The sequence below is a fragment of the Vulpes lagopus genome, chromosome 3 (genome assembly GCF_018345385.1).
Source record: "Vulpes lagopus strain Blue_001 chromosome 3, ASM1834538v1, whole genome shotgun sequence".
Taxonomy (NCBI): Eukaryota; Metazoa; Chordata; class Mammalia; order Carnivora; family Canidae; genus Vulpes; species Vulpes lagopus.
Genome location: NC_054826.1, coordinates 42,982,513 through 43,000,732, shown reverse-complemented (window position 1 = coordinate 43,000,732; position 18,220 = coordinate 42,982,513). Strand labels below are relative to the sequence as shown.

At 34.0% G+C, this 18,220-nt stretch overlaps 1 protein-coding gene across 9 annotated transcripts in view; it reads right to left on the bottom strand.

The window, feature by feature from the left end:
* The window catches only part of TENM2 (teneurin transmembrane protein 2), a 3,550,639-nt gene that overhangs the window by 1,912,229 nt on the left and 1,620,190 nt on the right, over positions 1-18,220 (bottom strand). For 6 of the 9 annotated variants that reach the window (XM_041750477.1, XM_041750478.1, XM_041750479.1 and 3 more), the window contains exon 1: positions 1,736-1,806. The gene's annotated coding sequence lies outside the window, so the exon portion shown is untranslated. Of the gene's footprint in view, positions 1-1,735; positions 1,807-18,220 lie in introns of those variants that run through there. The other 3 variants (XM_041750467.1, XM_041750468.1, XM_041750476.1) reach the window with 2 other exon arrangements.

The window sequence follows — 18,220 nt, the reverse complement described above, 5'->3', positions numbered from 1 at the left end:
GCCATTATTTTTCCCTAAAAATTACATGGAAGTCAAATGTGTCTATTTAAATGATTGCAGATACCCTTAACTCATTTGACTTAGGAGAGGACTCTCTAGGTGTTGAACCTAGTATATAAATATGCTTGTCACTGCCAAAATTATAGTGATTAAAATCAGTATCTCTTAAGGGTTTTTCACAAACTAGCTATATACAAGGTGCCTTTCCCCTGTAAAGCTCTCAATTAGCACCATGGACAGCAGTCGCCTTTTAATTTTTTTTTTTTTTAAACCTCTGTGTGTGAGACAGAGGAAATGATTAAAAAAAAAAAAAAAAAAAAAAGTACTAATCTCTTGCCAAAGCACAATTTGCCTTATCTCTAGGAAATTCATACATGGCAAGCATAGCAGTTCAGTCAGTTGCCAAGTATTTTAACTGCTTCTGCCTGACATTAGTTCCTAAAGCGCGTCTTTCATTGGGATTGTTTCAGTGCATCTTTGGATTCAATATCTTACTAAATAGAATGTTGATTGAATGGTCAAAGCTCTAGACAGACTCTAAGAAATGGCAATATTATGGAAGACAGATGTGTAAATACCATAAATATAAAAGCAGATTCCAAGAAAATTGACTTATAAATAGACACCACACAGGTCTAAATGTACGGCTTCCTCCCAAAATAAATTCATATATTTTAGAAATTGTTAGAGAGGCTTAAATGATAATATTGGCCTTTGATAAAGATAAAATTATATGGTGCAAAGTTCCATTTGGATTATTTACATGTTGCCAAATACCTTCTTGTTAGCCTTAGGTTAATTGTTTTAGCATTTTGAACCTGTTTTTTTCTCAAAAAGAAAAAGAAAGGTCTAAAGTGGGTACTCTCTAAAATACATTTTAGTTCAACATTCGTTCTATGATTGCAGTTAAGGACATGAGCTGGTTCATATTGTTTTCTGATTCATCTTTACATATCTGAGAGATTAAGTAAGCTTGCTAAGAACAAAGCACATTCCCTTTGTTGTTTCTCTTGATACATATAACTCAAGGCTAATTTCCCTACTGCGTACCAATGCATTAACACTAATGTAGAAAAAGGATTCCTTGAGAAATTTGGATAGTGGGAGTGTTTTGAAGGGGATAAGCAATAAGTAAAAGTATTTGATACAAAGATTAAATTAGGTTTCAGAAGATTCTTAGAACATTCTTTAAACATCTTTTTATAATATGACCACAAGCCCCTGGATGGTCAAGTAAATCATTCTTGAGATCTGTTCATAAGATAATGGAGGCTAATTTGAAGAAGTAAATAGTAATTGCAATATTAAACAGTTCAAACTACCTTTAAAACTATTTCTGTAACTCACCATGCTGACAGATTTATTTGATGCTAAGTCCTTTTCCCTCATCTTAAAAAAAAAGCATTTTACATAATCCGGCATTACCTATTTTACATATGTGGCATTTTGCTTAGCATTAAAGTAGTTTATTTGGAGAAGATCTTTTACAGACTATTCTGAGGAACAGCCTGCTACCCTCTTCAAGTAGCAGCAAAAGATTCAGGGATGCTTGTTTAAATGTGGCTTCTCTTAACAGCTTGTTGCGATAGGGAGCAGAACAAGAGTGTAAACATTATTAAAATAGTCTATAGTGCCAAGTACAAAAAAACAAATGCCAACAAATTTCCAAAAGTAGCATGGAATTGACAAAGAATGCATACTCCAGTATTTACACTCTTGCTTTACTACGACTTACCAAGGTTCATGCACCAGCCACATGTTCTAATCAGTAAGCTCCGGCTGTACACCTTTTCTTCCCAACAGCTCTGCAGAGAAAACAACAGGTGTTTCCAGTCAAATAAACCAGTGGAACACAGTCAGTAAAGACCCAGATGGGCCCGGTAACCCACAGATTCGCTTTAAGATTTTCTCTTAATAGTTTCCTTTGCTTTACAGGTCTTTGGAACACACACACACACACACACACACACACACACGGTTATTTTGTAAAAACCCACTCCCCATTGTTTAACAGAATTCAGCAGTGTTCCCAACCTGACAACAAAGACTTAAGGTAAAAAAGAATGTAGCAAACACATTTTGTGGCTCCCATAAAAAGGATATAAACAAGGATTTCTGATAATGCCAAGTACTTTCAATGTAACCACCCCTGCCCTTTGTAAAACACTAGCCGCTCTATGCTTGTACATGAACGGAGTTCAAATGCAGAGCTGAGACAATAGCTTAGTCCTTGGGATCCTCTTTTGAATATTGTGTACAAGAGTATAGTGAGGAGGGTGGAAGCTATTTCTGCTAGGCATGAATTTTAATCTGTACCCTCTGGCCTCTTGGAGGTCTGAAGGTTTTGTATGGATGAAGCAGGAATTTACCCGTGCCCTGAAAAAAAGATGATGTTATAGGCTGTTTTCCTTGGCAACAAGATATGTATGTGGTCCCTCCAAGGAGACTAACCCTGCCTGACAGCTGGTGAGTCTCCTGTTACTTGAATTGGTTTTCTCGTAGTTAATTCAGTTCCAGGCATTAATTGACAGTGGCTGGATGTGGCAGAGCTATTTTGGTTTTTGCTTTTTTTCTATAGAATCTGGAAGATAAAAGAAAATTCCTGAGGTTGCAGGTTACAAGTTTGGATAGCTCGTTATGAAATCTCCATTGAATATGGGAAATCTTGTTCTCTGCAATTTTTTTGTATCACTACCTCATTTTTAAGACTAAAGTCTTGGCTGTTCTAATTTGCCACATGCTTATCCATTATATCCCTCTGTCAATTGTGGAAGTTCTGTTATCTAATGAAAATACCTTAAACAGATTTTTGTATGGATTTTATTTATGTATTCATGAATTCATGAGAGACAGAGAGATAGAGTGAGGCAGAGACACAGGCAGAGGGAGAAGCAGGCTTCATGCAGGGAGCCCGACATAGGACTTGATCCCAGGTGTCTAGGATCACACCCTGGGCTGAAGGCAATTGCTAACCATTTAGCCACCTGGGCTACCCCTAGAAGTTAAGTTAGATCGAGTGTATTTCTGGATACATAGCTGACATATGTTGAATGAATAAATAAATAATAATCATGAAAATAATACTAACAATAAATATTTTTGAAAACTTGTATTATAGTTTTCACATCTTATTTTCATTATTTTATCTAGTCCTCAAAACAATTCTATAAGTTAAATACTTTTCCATGAAAATAACAGAATGAGTAATTTGCTCAAGATCTTATATTAAATAAGTAGACAGAAAACAAATTATGTCTTGCTACATAGTCATTTGGAATGCCTTATAGAGGGCTTAAAACTGACTAATAAAATTCATGTAAATGTTTGGATGGAAGATACTATTTTAACATGTATAGATGAATGATATTTTTAACATTTTTATAGCATGATGTGTAGTAGATGAGCAAAATATAGAATAATAGATGCCTATACAATTCTTAAATGCATATTTACATATATATGTAACTTCACATGTACACATATTCATGCATGCAAATTGTAAGCATAACTTCTTATTGGTGAAATTGCAGTTATTTTTATTTGTTTTATCTCTTTCATTTTTCAAATTTATACATGTATTAATTGTACATTAAATACTTTTAAGACATTTTGCAAATTAGAACTCTGAGATCAGTGATTAATCAAGTGTATTCTGGGCAGGACTTCATGAAGGAAGGCAACTGAGCTATTCTGAAGAATTTATCAGATTTAGGCAAATGGAAAAGGTGGATAAAGCCACTTAAAGGAGAAAATCTTTCAGCAAAGTCAGAGGCAAGAAAACAGAGCATGTTCTAAGGACAGCATGGGACAATTTTCCTCACCAGATACAGGCCAGTACATAAAAAGAATAGGCCATATGAAGAGAGGTGTCCCCATATCACAGACTTCAGAATGAGCATATATTTCACCTTTCCCAAATCATCTCCATGAAGAAGTATGAACATACATGAAGCCACTCTAAAAACTAAAATTCATTTGCAAAATAGGGTGTCAGTCATTTCAATCAAGATCTACCATTTACATTTGCCTTGTGTTTAACCCTTACATGGCACATGGCACAAAAGTCCTAATAATTTAGGTATAAACCAAGTTGCATGAGGGCTTAGAAGACATTCAGACTTCAGTAAAAATACTTTCCCTTGCAAAACTTGCCTAACAGTAGTGCCATATCCCTAGCATTGTGATGGGGAATATGTATATCACTGTATGTCAAGAACTTAGCACAATGCCAGGCATATTTAAGCATTCCATAAATGGTAGCTATTAATAATTGTTCTCATAGTTCTATAGATAATTGAAGGGGATAATCACTGACAAAAGTGCTTGGTAGGGCATTGAAAACCCTCTTGTAAAAAAGAAGAAAAAGAAAAAGAAAACCCTCTTGTAGAATATTTTCCCCATCATATTCATATAATCTATGTATAACCTACAATTTCTACCATAGTCATCCTCTCAACATAGCAAACAAAGGTTCATGTTAGATGCAATAGTTTTATGTAAGGAAACAGAAAAGAAGAAGGGACTTGAAAATTTACCAAGAAACTGATACTTTCCTAAGCACGCACAGTGTGTAAGCACTTTACACACAAATCTGTATATAGCCCTCCCCCACACACAGACACACACAAACACACACACACACAAATCTTTTTTAATACTTTAATAAGAAAATAGAAGCTCAAAAGAATGTCTAATTTGCTCATAATTTTTTGGTTAGAATATGGAAAAATGGAATCCCAACCTATGATTGGGATTGGGAACCTATAATTCTGAAATTCCTGTTCTTTCCATGAGAAGTCATTTTTCATTAGAAAAAAAGTCAAAATTATATTGTATAGTAGCAATAGCAGAAGAACCATGAGTATTGAGCCCAATAACCATCTCTTTACCCTTGGCCAGATCATTTAATTCTCTGTAGGGATGCATATTGACTGTTAAAGGAAGGGATTAAATTCTGTCAGTGTTTCAGTACCCGTTCTCTTCTAAAATCTATCAAGTCTAATTATTTAAAGCCACTGACAATGGACGATTTTAATAAGAGCTAAGGCTTATATAGTCCTTAAGTATGTGTCAGGAGCTGTTTTTAGCACTTTACATATATTAACTCATTGAATCCTCATAATAACTTACGACAGTGTTATTATTATTAGATACTATTATTTATTATCAACATCTTACATATGAAGAAACTGAGGTACATAGATGTTAAGTAACATGCCCAAAGTCAGATAAAAGATAAAACAAGGTTCTTAACCCAAGAACTCTGGATCTGTCCTGTGATTTTAATGGCTATGCTGCCATCAGATCTTTGGGTCAGGTTCTTCTGAGGAAAAGGAAAAAAAGAACATGTTTTGATTTATAACGGTAAAGATCTGGTACCTGAAGGTAAGCAACTTTTCAGAGTCAGAAGAGAATCATGGGGCTACTGAACAGCTAAAGTAAAAAGGGTCAAGGACAAAGGAAAAAGACTGAAATGGGAGCAGTTATCATAGACTTCCCAAATTTGCACAGTCAGAATTTAATTCCGTGGTGTTAGCTAGCTTGGAATCCAGTCTGTATCTTTAGGAAACATCACTCAGATTTTTCATGAGAAACTATTCTTCAAAAGTCTCAAAGTTCTCAAATTGTGTTCCCAGATCAGCAGTGTCAGAATCACTTAAAAACTCGTTATAACTGCCACCCTGACCTGCTGAATCAAACACACTCTGGGGAGTGCTAGCTGGCATCTTTGTATTAATAAGCCTTCCAGGGGAGTCTAATGTGTGCTAAAATTTGAGAACCACTAGTTTAAAGCACATGGTTTGGATACCTTCAATCTAGATGTGACTTTTGAAGTAGACTTTTTAATCAGATATGGACAATCAACACATTGCCTACCTCTGAGAAAAGTGTCTGATTTACCCAAACGAAATCCATAAGACACAGTTTTGACACAATTATCAGAAATGTTGAGAGAACAACATATGAGATTGGAACTGTTTGTTGCTAACAGAGGAGAGCCTGCCTAATAATGGTGCCAACACAGAGATATGCAGAAGACACCAAGATGGGTCTTCTACTAGTATTTCTCCACATCTCTGAGTTCTGTGCAACACAAACCATCTATCATGTGTTATTTATTCAAGTTGTTTCTCTGCTTGCAATGCTTTTCCCACTTCTTTCTTCAGGCAGAATTAACAATTTCCTGTTTTCATTCACATGACAATCTTTTCTTATTATTAAACATAGCCCTAATTACCCTCTATTATAGTTAGTTATTTCCTCCCCACCCCTCTCAGAAAAGGATCTCCCTGAGGGTAGGGGAGTAAAATTGCTGCTTATTTTTGTATTTGTATCCCTAGCACTCAGCATCATAATAGATGTTTAAAATATGTTTGTTAAATAAGTTTCCTATATTCCTCATGGGATTATTGCAAGGATCAAATGAGAATAAGGCTTAAAATAGGTTTAATAAAATATAAAGCCCTATACAAATATGAATCTTATTTATAATTATTATTCTTTTCTCTTGTGGCCTCATCTTTTCCACAAATATGTCATTACAAGGAATGACTGGAAAATAAGACTGGTAAACCCTGTAAATCTGTGATAAATTCATTAGAAATATGGCTGCAATTCTTCTCTGCTCCCTCTATTAAATCAGCACATAAGTACATAGAAAATGACCAGTCATAGGAATATAAAAAAAAAGAGATTAAGGTTCCTTGAGTATGTATCATCTAGAGATTTGACTTACTCTGATTGATAAGCATAGCATAAGCGACTACTTGGAATGAGACTTTCAGGCAAAGGCAATAGCATATGTAAAGGTCCTGTGGCAATAGGCATCCGGCGTTAAGGGGGACCAGAGACCTAGAAAAAGACTGTACTGGGCAGTAGGTTCTCTTAGGGAGTTATTATTATTATTATTATTATTATTTGTTTGCTTGTTTGTTTGCTCATTTGTTTTAACCAAAAGTAGTGAGAAATCATGAAAAGATGTTCTATAGAGGAATGACATTAATCAGACTGGTATTTTGAAATATTACCCCAAATCTTGTGGCTTTTATACAGCTACCCCATCTTGATATTTGATTGTTTTTATTACTTCTGAATTAAAAGGTTAAAAAATGTAATATCATTGACCCTTGAACGATACAGGTTTGAATTGTGTGAGTCCACTCATACTTGGATTCTTTTCAATAAATATAGTATTGTAAATGTATTTCTTCTTCCTTGTGATTTTCTTCATATTTTCTTTTCTCTGGCTTACTTTATTGAAAGAATATAGTATATAATACATACAACACAAAATATATGTTAACCAACTATGTTATCAGTAAGCCTTCTGGTTAACAGTGGGCCATAGTAATTAAGTTTTGGTGAAGAGAAAATCACACAGGAATATTTTTAAATATTTTACTTATTTGTTTGAGAAAGAGAGCAGCACAAGCAGAAGGTAGAGAGAGGAAGAGGGAGGGGAAGAGGGAGAGAGACAAGGGACAAGCAGACTTCCTGTTGAGTGGAGAGGCTGCTTGACATAGGGCTTGATCCCAAGGCTGCATGATCATGACCTGAGTTGAAGGCAGATACTTAACAACTGAGCCACACAGGCACCCCATACTGTTATTTTTGGCTGCCTAGGGAGATGGTACCACTAACCCAGATTTTGTTCAAGGGTCAACTGTAATTGTTTTTAAACTTTTAAAAGTTATATTTCCTAACTTCATTTGACCTATGAAATTTGCTAAATACTAATACCTTTTTTATCCGGGAGTCTTGTTACTTATGCATTGTGAAAAGGAATGTTTGAATTTAATAGATTCTAGTAATTATCACTTAAGGAAGTGCTTCATTCAAAATTAAAATGTACTCACACAAAAATTAATATACATATAACTGACTTTGCATACATTATTAGAATGTATTTACTAATTTCAAATGTTTATATTTAAAATAAATTTGGACTACTTAAGTAAATTAACATTTAGTATACATAATTTTTGATACTATAAACTTGCCAAATTTTACACATAAAACACCACAGAAGCATTTGTTCTTATTCAATATTGAAATTAGGAATTTTAAAACATGAGCACTGCCCACCTCAAAAAAAAAAAAAAAAAAGCCCAAAGAAAACCATGAGCACTCCCAGGCACTACTATTACTTGATATCTAATTAAGGTAATATTGCAATAAAAACAAATATAGAAGTCCCTAAAGAAATTCAGGAGATTGTATATAGAGTCTCACAGCACCATCAATAACATGTATTGATAAGCCTTGAGTTTAGTGTAGATAATAGTTTCTTACATTAATGTTTTCCAGATTCTATATATTACACTAGCTTTACATTCTTCTAAAAAATGGTTTCGCTAAATTTGGATGTTCTAGCAATATTGTTTGTAGATGTTTGACACCTCCCCGCCTAAGTCATAGATTTGACACTCCCATATAATCTTCATGTTTCTCCACAGCCACTTCAGAAATACATGATTGCTATTGTCAGCTACAATTACCACCCACTGCACAGGTTTGCTTAAGCTGATTAGTTAGAAAAGGTATATATGTTTCAGCAGCTTTGAGAATAAGCAAACTCTATGACTAATGCACCACATGATGTTTACTTTGTATTCCAGTATAAAAGAAGGAAGCAAACATAAGAGAGACAACCATGTAATAAAGAGCTTTAAAGACAGGAACTCACCGTTGGCATCTTTTGCCAGCAGTTGCCCGTATTGCAACTTTGGCAGCACACTGTGGGGTTTCCAAACTCAGCACTATTGCCAGTTTTTGCTATGGGTGGTGATCTTGTGCACTGACAGCAGCATTCCTGGTCTCTACCCACTACCCCCATTTGTAGCAAGCAATAATATCTCCAGACATTGCCAAATGTCCTGTGAGAAGTACGATCATTCCTGCTCGAGAATCACTGCAGTAGACCCCACCAATTTAGAGCCATGATGCCTGCTTGCTTCTAACTTTCTTCTTGAAGTTGATATCTCCTGGAAAGCATCTATCTATGCTACTACTGTTCACTAGTAAATAGGCTCCCAGTGAGCTCTGATCTGCTAGTCCTGATGCCCTCCTGTGCTTACTCACAAATTGACTTACTTAATAATAAACCTAGGAATAGCCTTTAACAAAATGAATCATAGTTATTATGATAAATTATTTATAATGTGCCAGACCTTGTTCCTAAGCAAATGATATACATATAGCTCATATAATCTTTATAAAGACCTCATAAGATTAGATAATATTAACTTCATTTATAGCTGAATAGACCAGCATTTAGAAGGGTTAAACACTGGTCTTAGGAAAAATGTCTAAATTCCTGACATTCCTCTCAAAGCCCTTCAGAATCTAGCCACAATTGTCCTTTCCAAACATGCAACCCCCATATTATCACCACCACGATGTAGACCAATCAGGCTTCATTTCAATTCCTCAAACGAACAAGTCAGTCTGTGGGACCCCACACATACTGCTCTGGCCACCTGCCCTGGGTTCTCTGAGTTCTCCTACTTCCAAATGTGCCAATTCATTCTTTGGCTTCAGCTTGTATTAGACCAGCTGTATTAGACATGCGTCAGCTAACCCTGCATGATTAGATTTTCCCTTTGGAGATTCACGGTACTTAATATTTGTTGTGTGTTGTTTGTTTCTTTACATTTTGCTTGGTCCATTGCTATTTCCCCAGTGCCTAGAATGGTGCTGGCCTCAAAGTTACCACTCTATAAATGTTATTGATGGACTGATGGAATGAATCAATGGTGAATTAATATTCTCCAAACCACTCAGCTCAGAGGTAGTCGATACGGATTTTAACTTGGGTCTTTCTGATTTTGGAGCCAGTTCCCAGCCTCCTAGGCCTATGAGACCACACCTATATGAAACTTCATCCTGTTGGCTTCATTTGGCCTTTCCAAGCTACACAAGATCTGATCTCAGAAACAGTAATGACTAAAATTATTATACGTGATTCATAGAACACAGATCTAAAAAAAGGAAGTAAACTATAACATTGAAAAATCAAAACTGGATAACTTTAATAAAAATCACAACCAACAATGAGACATTTTTTAAAAATCCTGTACTAGATATTATCACTTCATGTAATGAGTTTAATACTATGGTAGAGTTTCAAATGCCAAGTATCACCCTCTGTGACTGTTAGCAAATGGAGTTGCACCATGTGTGACAATTTCAGGATGATACAATCTGTGCTTCCCTACATATTTCAATAGATAGCAAGTGGTTATGGTTAAGCCTTTTCTAACCAGTCTTCAGATTTCATTGAACTTCATTATGATCAGATGACTTCCTCAAATCCAATAACAAACAGTAGCACAATTCCCTGCGAATGAGTGAATGGAAATGTTTACAATATCTAAAATGCCTTGTGAAATATGTTTAATTATGCATAGGTTAACAGCTGTTTGTTTAGTATGCTGTATATAGGATGAGACAATCAAGTCAGAAATAAAATATAACCTATTGAAAAAGGATATTAACGACAGCTACTGTGTAAACATCCACTTTGGAGCTGTATGCCAAATGTCAACATTCCAAAAAAATGAGTAACTGCATTTTCTTATCTTTCCTACTGCTTGTGGTTTTGTAATTAGTCCACTGGGCAATGGCAATATTACAAAGAGGCTATTAATCTAAATTCATGATTTAATTCTACATTGAAAAAAAATAAATTTAGCTAGTAGCTAAAGCTTAAATTCTTAACTCAACTTAAAAACAAATGAATAATTAAAAATAAAACAAAGACAAGCTGACCTCGACTTTCATGAACAACAACATCTCTGGAAGAGCAGTTCCCTTAACCCTTCACCTTGAGAAATCCAAAGTAATAAATGGTGGCAGTAAAAATTACTATAATTCTTTCAGACTAACAACAATGACTTGCCTCTCTATAACTGAATTATATATTATCCTAAAGCTTTTTGTACTGTCTCCTAAATTACTCATATTGCCTGCCACTGCTTGGATCTCCTCTGGAAGCAAAGTTGATATATCATATTTTTTTTCTGCTTAAGTATATATTTATATACATGATTAATGATAAAAATATTTGATAAAAAATATCTTCCAAAAATTAATGTCCCATAGCCACTCCCTACTGCATATAGATGGGAGAACATTTTACACATCTTCTGTCAACTTACCTTTGGAGTTTTAAACTTCTATTTCATTCCAACAGGAAATGACTTAGATATAAAAAAATAAATGTGTTAAAATGTTTGCAAGGAGAACCTGATGGCTTATAGAGGATTATTAAATGAGTAGTAGAAAAAGGAAAATAACAAAGAGATCTTATTTTTATTCAAGACTTACTATATGACAATCACAGTAGCATTCTTTTTAAAAATGGTGTATCATGTAATCATTAATAAAGTTCTATATGATAAAGAATGATTGTTTTTTTTTTGTTTATTTTCATTGCAATTCAGTAGTAATGAAACATACCCATAACTATCAGCTAAATATTGGAAAAATCTAAATTTAAATCCATGTCTATTTTATTTTGAAATCTATGTTCTAAATGTATATTTTGGATCATATAAGCAGTATTTGTTAAATATCTACCATTCATATCAGGTGCTATGCTAATTCTCAGAGCTCTCAAAAACTCATAGTTTAAAGGAGAATATAAATAAGTACATAATTACAATTGATTTAAAAAGAAGAGTACACAACGATATAGATGAACTAAGTTAAATGTATTATTTTATCAGGATATTCAATATGTTACCTTAAATTAGAAAGTATTATTAATTTCAAATACAGGGAAGTATATAATAAAGTGAAAATGACCCATCATAGCATCAACCAGATATTGTTGTTGACATTATTAGAACCAGATATTATTAGATTTATCAGAAGGTCCCAAATATAATGTGAAAGCCCCTAGCTCTTAACCCAAAACCTTGTCCATAAAGCTATATTTCAAAAGCTTCCACTATATGTGTACATACACATGCTTTGTGTGACCTAATGAATTAATCTATAGACATTTAAAAAATAATATAACTTATAATGACTTCTATGTTAATACATTAATGTCTATCACATTTATTTTAATTTCTGAGTAGTCCTTTATTGTACAAAGGAACCAGAATTGATATAATCAATCTCTACTAGTGAACATTTCAGTTGTTTTCAGTATTCATTATTAAAAATATTGCAATGGACATCTTATGCATTTGTGTTTAAATATGAACTCCTTGTGTATTGGTAAATTCCTAACCCTAAGATTGCTAGATCAAATATTGACTTATAATTGACAAATTTGTATGTTATTAAATAAAATCCCTATTCTCTAGGTAAATAAGAAAATAATATTGAAAGTTAGGACTAACGTAAGTTTTTTTTTCCAAAGTAATCTTAGACATCAGTCCAGATTTATCATATTCCCTGATAAATGATCAAGGTAGGACATCCAATATATAAAAGAAGATTAAAGAATTTACATTTTATGCTATTTAAAATAATTGTGAAATATATGAGAAAATTGTGGTTTTGGTTTCCTTTTAAATTGAATTATAATATAGAAGTCCATCAAAACTACTTGGTTTCCTTAACTGTTTTATATGGAGAAAGATTTTACATGGTCATGTGTCTCACTTTACCTTTCAAAGTAAAAAAATATATTCATCAATCTACAGTTGCTCTTGAATCATGTGTCACTTTTTTGGTAAACAACATTTTTCAAAAAAGCAAATAATACAAAAATAATAGTTAACAGTAACAATATTTATCAGGTGCCAGACATTGATAGATATAGACATATATATTTTTAACCATCACAACAAACCATGAAGAGGTTATGTTCTTATCTCTATAGTTTTCTTAAGGGTAAAATGTGTTCATATCATGGAACTGTGCTAAAAATTTTATAATATTAAGCTTCTTTATCCTGGCTCAATGAAAAGTTGATGCAAATACATATTCTACTACAATTTGAACTCTTTTTCTCATGACAGCTTCTAGCACTGACTAATCAAAAGCCAATGCACACTGAAAGAATAAATTCTCTATCTCAATCTTTCCCTTTCTTTTAGAGTAATCTACTTATTCTGATGGACTTTCTTATCCCCAGGAAACCAAACTCGTAATAGATTTTTTTCAATTACAATAAACAAAAACCAAGATGCATCTTAATTCACCTGAAGTTTACTAGAGAAAAAGATTTCGATGCTTCTGTCAATATTGACAGAAAATTACGAACATTTGAAACTTAATTTTTTGTTATTAAAATAATATATTGATTACTTGTATTATTTGAGTGTTTAGTGTTCCACAGAAAATAAATCAGAATATTATTTTTAATTTATAACATCTCATAATAGCTTTAGATTCTCTTTATGTTTAGTTGTTAGCTGGATTCAGATAGCACCAATGAGACTGAAGTAGATTTCTACTTAGACAACAAGTTTTCCATAACTCTGACACACATGACAAATACCTTTTTCCTACCTGATTCTCAAAGGGTGCTGGACATAGAAAGCATAAAATGCTTAGTACAAAGAACAACTTTAGGAAAAGTGATGTTAACACAGATTTTAAGTATGATGGGTTAATAACATTGCTTTCATCTGTGAATGATTATTAAAAATATCTAATTTTATTGGGCATTTAATATGTGCCAGGCATTTCCCTAAACCCTTACAAGTATTATTTAATTTATTCTTCAAAGTAACACTCTGAAGTACATGTTTATCATATCTATTTTCAGATAGAGAAACTGAGGCAAAGTGATATTAAATTGCTTGCCCAAACTGGTACACCTAATGGCAGAGTCAGGATTCAAACCTGGACAAAAGTTAATAGCTCTAGCTCTTAGAAAGACTCAAAGTGAAATGAAATTTTTCTGAAATATATACAAGCTCTCTGGAAAATGTGCAAAAGAGTACATTCAAATATTTACCTCTTATATTTATCTACTTTGCAATTTTTAAATTCTGTACACTGATATCCTAAAATGGAATTTCAAAAAATACAGATAATTACAGAAATAAAGTTATCTCTGCTTTCCTTCCAACTCCCATCTGACTTCTCAGGAATATTGTACTTTGATATCTTCTTCTCTTTCTTGCATACTTTATTTTTTCCTGCTGTTAGATCTTTATCATTGATTAATTTTATTTTTAAAAATTGAGGTGAAAGTCATATGATATAAAATTAACCTTTTAAAATGAGCAATTCAGTAGTATTTAGTGCATTCATGATGCTGAGCAATCACAAACTATCCAGCTCCAAATTCCGTTGAGTTCTAAAACATGTTCAAAACCCTAAAAGGAAACCCTATACCCATAATGAGCTGCTCCTCATTCTCTCTCCCCACAGTCCATGGTAATCACCAATTTGCATTTTGTCTCTATGAATTTACCTATTTTAGATATTTCCTATAGAAAGAACCATAAAATGTGTAATCCTTTGAGTCTGGTTTCTTTTACTTATTATAATGTTCTAGAGGCTCATTCATGTTGTAGTACATATCAGTTCAACATTTGTTTATTCATATATTGATGGATATTTGGACTATTTTCATCTTTTGGCTATTGTGAATAGAGCTTCTATGAACATGCATGTATAGAAATTTGTGTGAGCACCAGTTTTCAATTCTTTAGGGTATATACTTAGGAGCAGAATTATTGTTTTTTTTTTTTTTTAATAAACAGCCAAAACATCCACATTTTTAAAACTACCTTTATTCAACCAGGCAAGTGCTATTAGCTACAACCAATCTATTTCCCCCATGTAGTATGCCAACTTCTAGGGAGAACCGTCTTTATTTCTGCCTCCATTTATCCTAAACTCATTCCATTTTAGCTTCTGCCTCTATTCTGCAAAAACATATTTCATTAGTCACTGACAATTTCCAGCTTTCTATTATTAAAGTCTCTGGTTGCTTCCACAGCATTAAGCACTGTTAATCAATTCCTTTTTCTGGAAACACTATATTTATTCCCTTGAACATTGTGTTTGCCGATAATCTGTCTGGTTGCTCCTTATCATTTGCAAGATTAACTTCTACCCAGACTGTAGGTGAGGACGTTTTAGGTCAATTCTGAGTTATCCTTCTTTTTATATCTGTACAGTCTCCCTACGTGATCACAACACTTCCTATACCTTTACGAATACTCTGAGGAATCTCCCTGTTGTATTTCCAGTTATACTTTCTCTTATTCTTTCAGGCTCAGTCTCACTCAGCTGCCTATCTCTTTTATAGTCCCTTCTGCAAGAGGGACTTGGCACATGCTCTCTTTTAGTCTAGACTTCTACTCCCTTCTACCTTAACTTACTCATCATGATCTCTGCTCGTTGATACATTGGATTTTCTAGTTTTCATATTTTTAACCAGGAATGCTGACCACTTGGATTTAGCATAATCCCAGGAGTTCTTGATCATTTTAGAACAAAGTTATCCCAGAGCAGAGAGAATGATATTTCCTTAATTGTGAGAAAGGTACCATACCGTACAATCTGGATTTTACAAAGAAATGTTATCTTATTTTTGTGCCCTCGAAATGTGAAACAAAGTAAACTAGTTATATGATGAAAACATTAAAAATTTAGGTGGAAACATTTATAAGCTTGGATTAATATTTAAACTGCTTGCCAAATGTTTTTATATCACATACTGGAAGCACATGCAGAAGTACCCCCCAGGACATCTGTTTGAAGGTGATAGGACCATATTTATAGCAAAATGCAATAAAGTGATTTGCAGACCAGGATCTACCTTCCCAGGAGTATTGTACTGAGATATTCTGAAGCTATTCTCTATGGAATTGTGTTTCCCTTTATGTATGGGCACATGCATTTGTGTGTGTGTGCGTGTGTTCAGGTTGTACACACATGCATTTTATGGAGTTATTGGAGAAGCCATAAAAAGAATCACCAATGGAACCAGCTAGAGTTTCTCAGGCATTTTTAAGAGTGATACTTCACTGATATCTGTTGCTCCTTAATGAAATCACCATCAAAGCAATATGTGACCTTGCCTTCTGAGGAAGGGACTTTACTGATTATTACCAAGATTTCATATCAATAATTTTCAAAATGGAAAGAATGGGGATTAACCATTTTAATGATAGAAGGCTAAGCTTAATAGTTCCATTAAACACTTATAGGGATAGACTAAGACAAAATACTGTTTAAAATACATACTTGGCTTTAAAAAAAACTCAGAAAAGGGCTCTGATTTTTTTTCTTATTTTGTAATTAGAAAATTAATTTTAAGTGATTCACTCTTTTTAAAAAAAGTATTTTGTTTATTTATTCATGAGAGACACACACGGGGGGTGGGGCAGAGACACAGGCAGAGGGAGAAGCAGGCTCCATGCAGGGAGCCCGATGTGGGACTCGATCTGGGGACCCCAGGACCACACCCTGGGCCAAAGGCAGGCGCTAATGCGTTGAGCTACCCAGGGATCCCCAAGTGATTCACTCTTTACAGGAATCTGACCATTGAGCAACAAATATATGTACATTTCCCAAATGACTTTACTAATATTTTTATCAAAGTAACTTTGATATTAATTAATTTCACAAATATTATACTAATAAAGATCATAAGAAGAAATCAAGAACTCCCCACAATGTCTTCTGAAACACTTTTTACAAAATAAGCCCTACTTCTCAACATGGTATATAAGGTTCTCTAGCACCTCTGCAGTGCTATTTGCTCTTTGTATGTTATCGTTGATCTCAAGTAATTCACCTTGCTGTTTCTTACCCCATAGCTTTTGCTTATATCAATTTAACAGTCATTCTAATAATTTCTTTTTTTATGTGGGAATATATTGTCCCGTATTACTTCTGAGAAGGTTTTCCTTTATTTTTCTCCTTTTATTTAATTACAGAGATTCATCAACATAAAGTGCAATATAACATGAAAGAAAATTTAAAAGTTTCCTATGATAGGGAGCCTCTAAGGTGGCTCACAGATCCCTACTTCCTGGTATTCATCCCCTTGCATGTGGGATGGAACACCTAGTATCACACTTCTTATATGTGGGATCCGAGGGATCTCTGGGTGGCTCTCCGGTTTAGCTCCTGACTTCAGCCTGGGGCATGATCCTGGAGTCTCAGGATCAAGTCCCACATGGGGCTACCTGCATGGAGCCTGCTTCTCCCTCTGCCTACTTCTCCCTCTGCCTCTGTCTCTGCCTCTCTCTCCCTGTCTCCCATGAATAAATAAATAAAAATCTTTAAAAAAAATAAGTAGGATCCAGAAAAAAATACTGGGCTGCCACCTCCAAAAGTAAATTATGAGAGACTCTAGCTTCCATTTAGCCACCCCTCTCTTTGCTCACTCATTTTGAGTGAGCAAACTAGCTGTCCTGCTATGTTCCACGATAGGTGAAGTCACCAATAGAATAAATGGAGGAAAGCCTCCAGCCAACAGCTCATCAGGACCCCAATTTGCCTATACCTACATGAGTCGTTTGGAATCAGATCTTCTTCCAAATGAGATTTGAAATGATGGCAACTACAACAGACACATCCACTATAGCCTTGTCAAGACCTAGAGCCAGAGTTTCCCAGTTAAGCTGCATCAAGGTTCCTAATCTTCAGAAACTGTGAGAGAATATATCCATGTGTAAGCTTCTAGACTTTGGGGTAATTTGTTAAGCAGAAATAGGTAACTAATGCAGTTGCTAACAGAAATAAATAACTAATTAGTTCTCTTTGGAAGGAATGTATTTTGACTTAAGATCATATTTCCTATATATTTTTCCTTTCCTATATTTTCAGTAAAAAATTGCCTATATGTTATGATTTGATTGTAATAATCTATTTTGTTTTTCTAAGCACAAAGTTAGCAAAATAAGTCTATTTGAGCCTCTTACAATTTCTTTTTAAGTTTTCTGATTAATGAAATACAGAAGTTTGAGAACTTGGGCTCCAAAACAATTTCCATATCATTTACATTCTTCTATTATCACTATTTTGTATAAAATAGCATAAATATTTATTTACATCTAAATAAATATAAATACATTTACATTTATCTAAATAAACTGTGAATATGGAAAGCGTGAGGACTATGTGTTATTTATGCTCACCAGCAATGAGTGTGGCATCTGGCACAAAGCATAGATTCCACAACTGTTTATTGAGTGACTGAATAAATGCAAGTATGAATGAATAAAAACATTAGTTACATGTGTCTACAGTGCTCTCACAATATTTTGGCATCTGGGCACCCGGGTGGCTC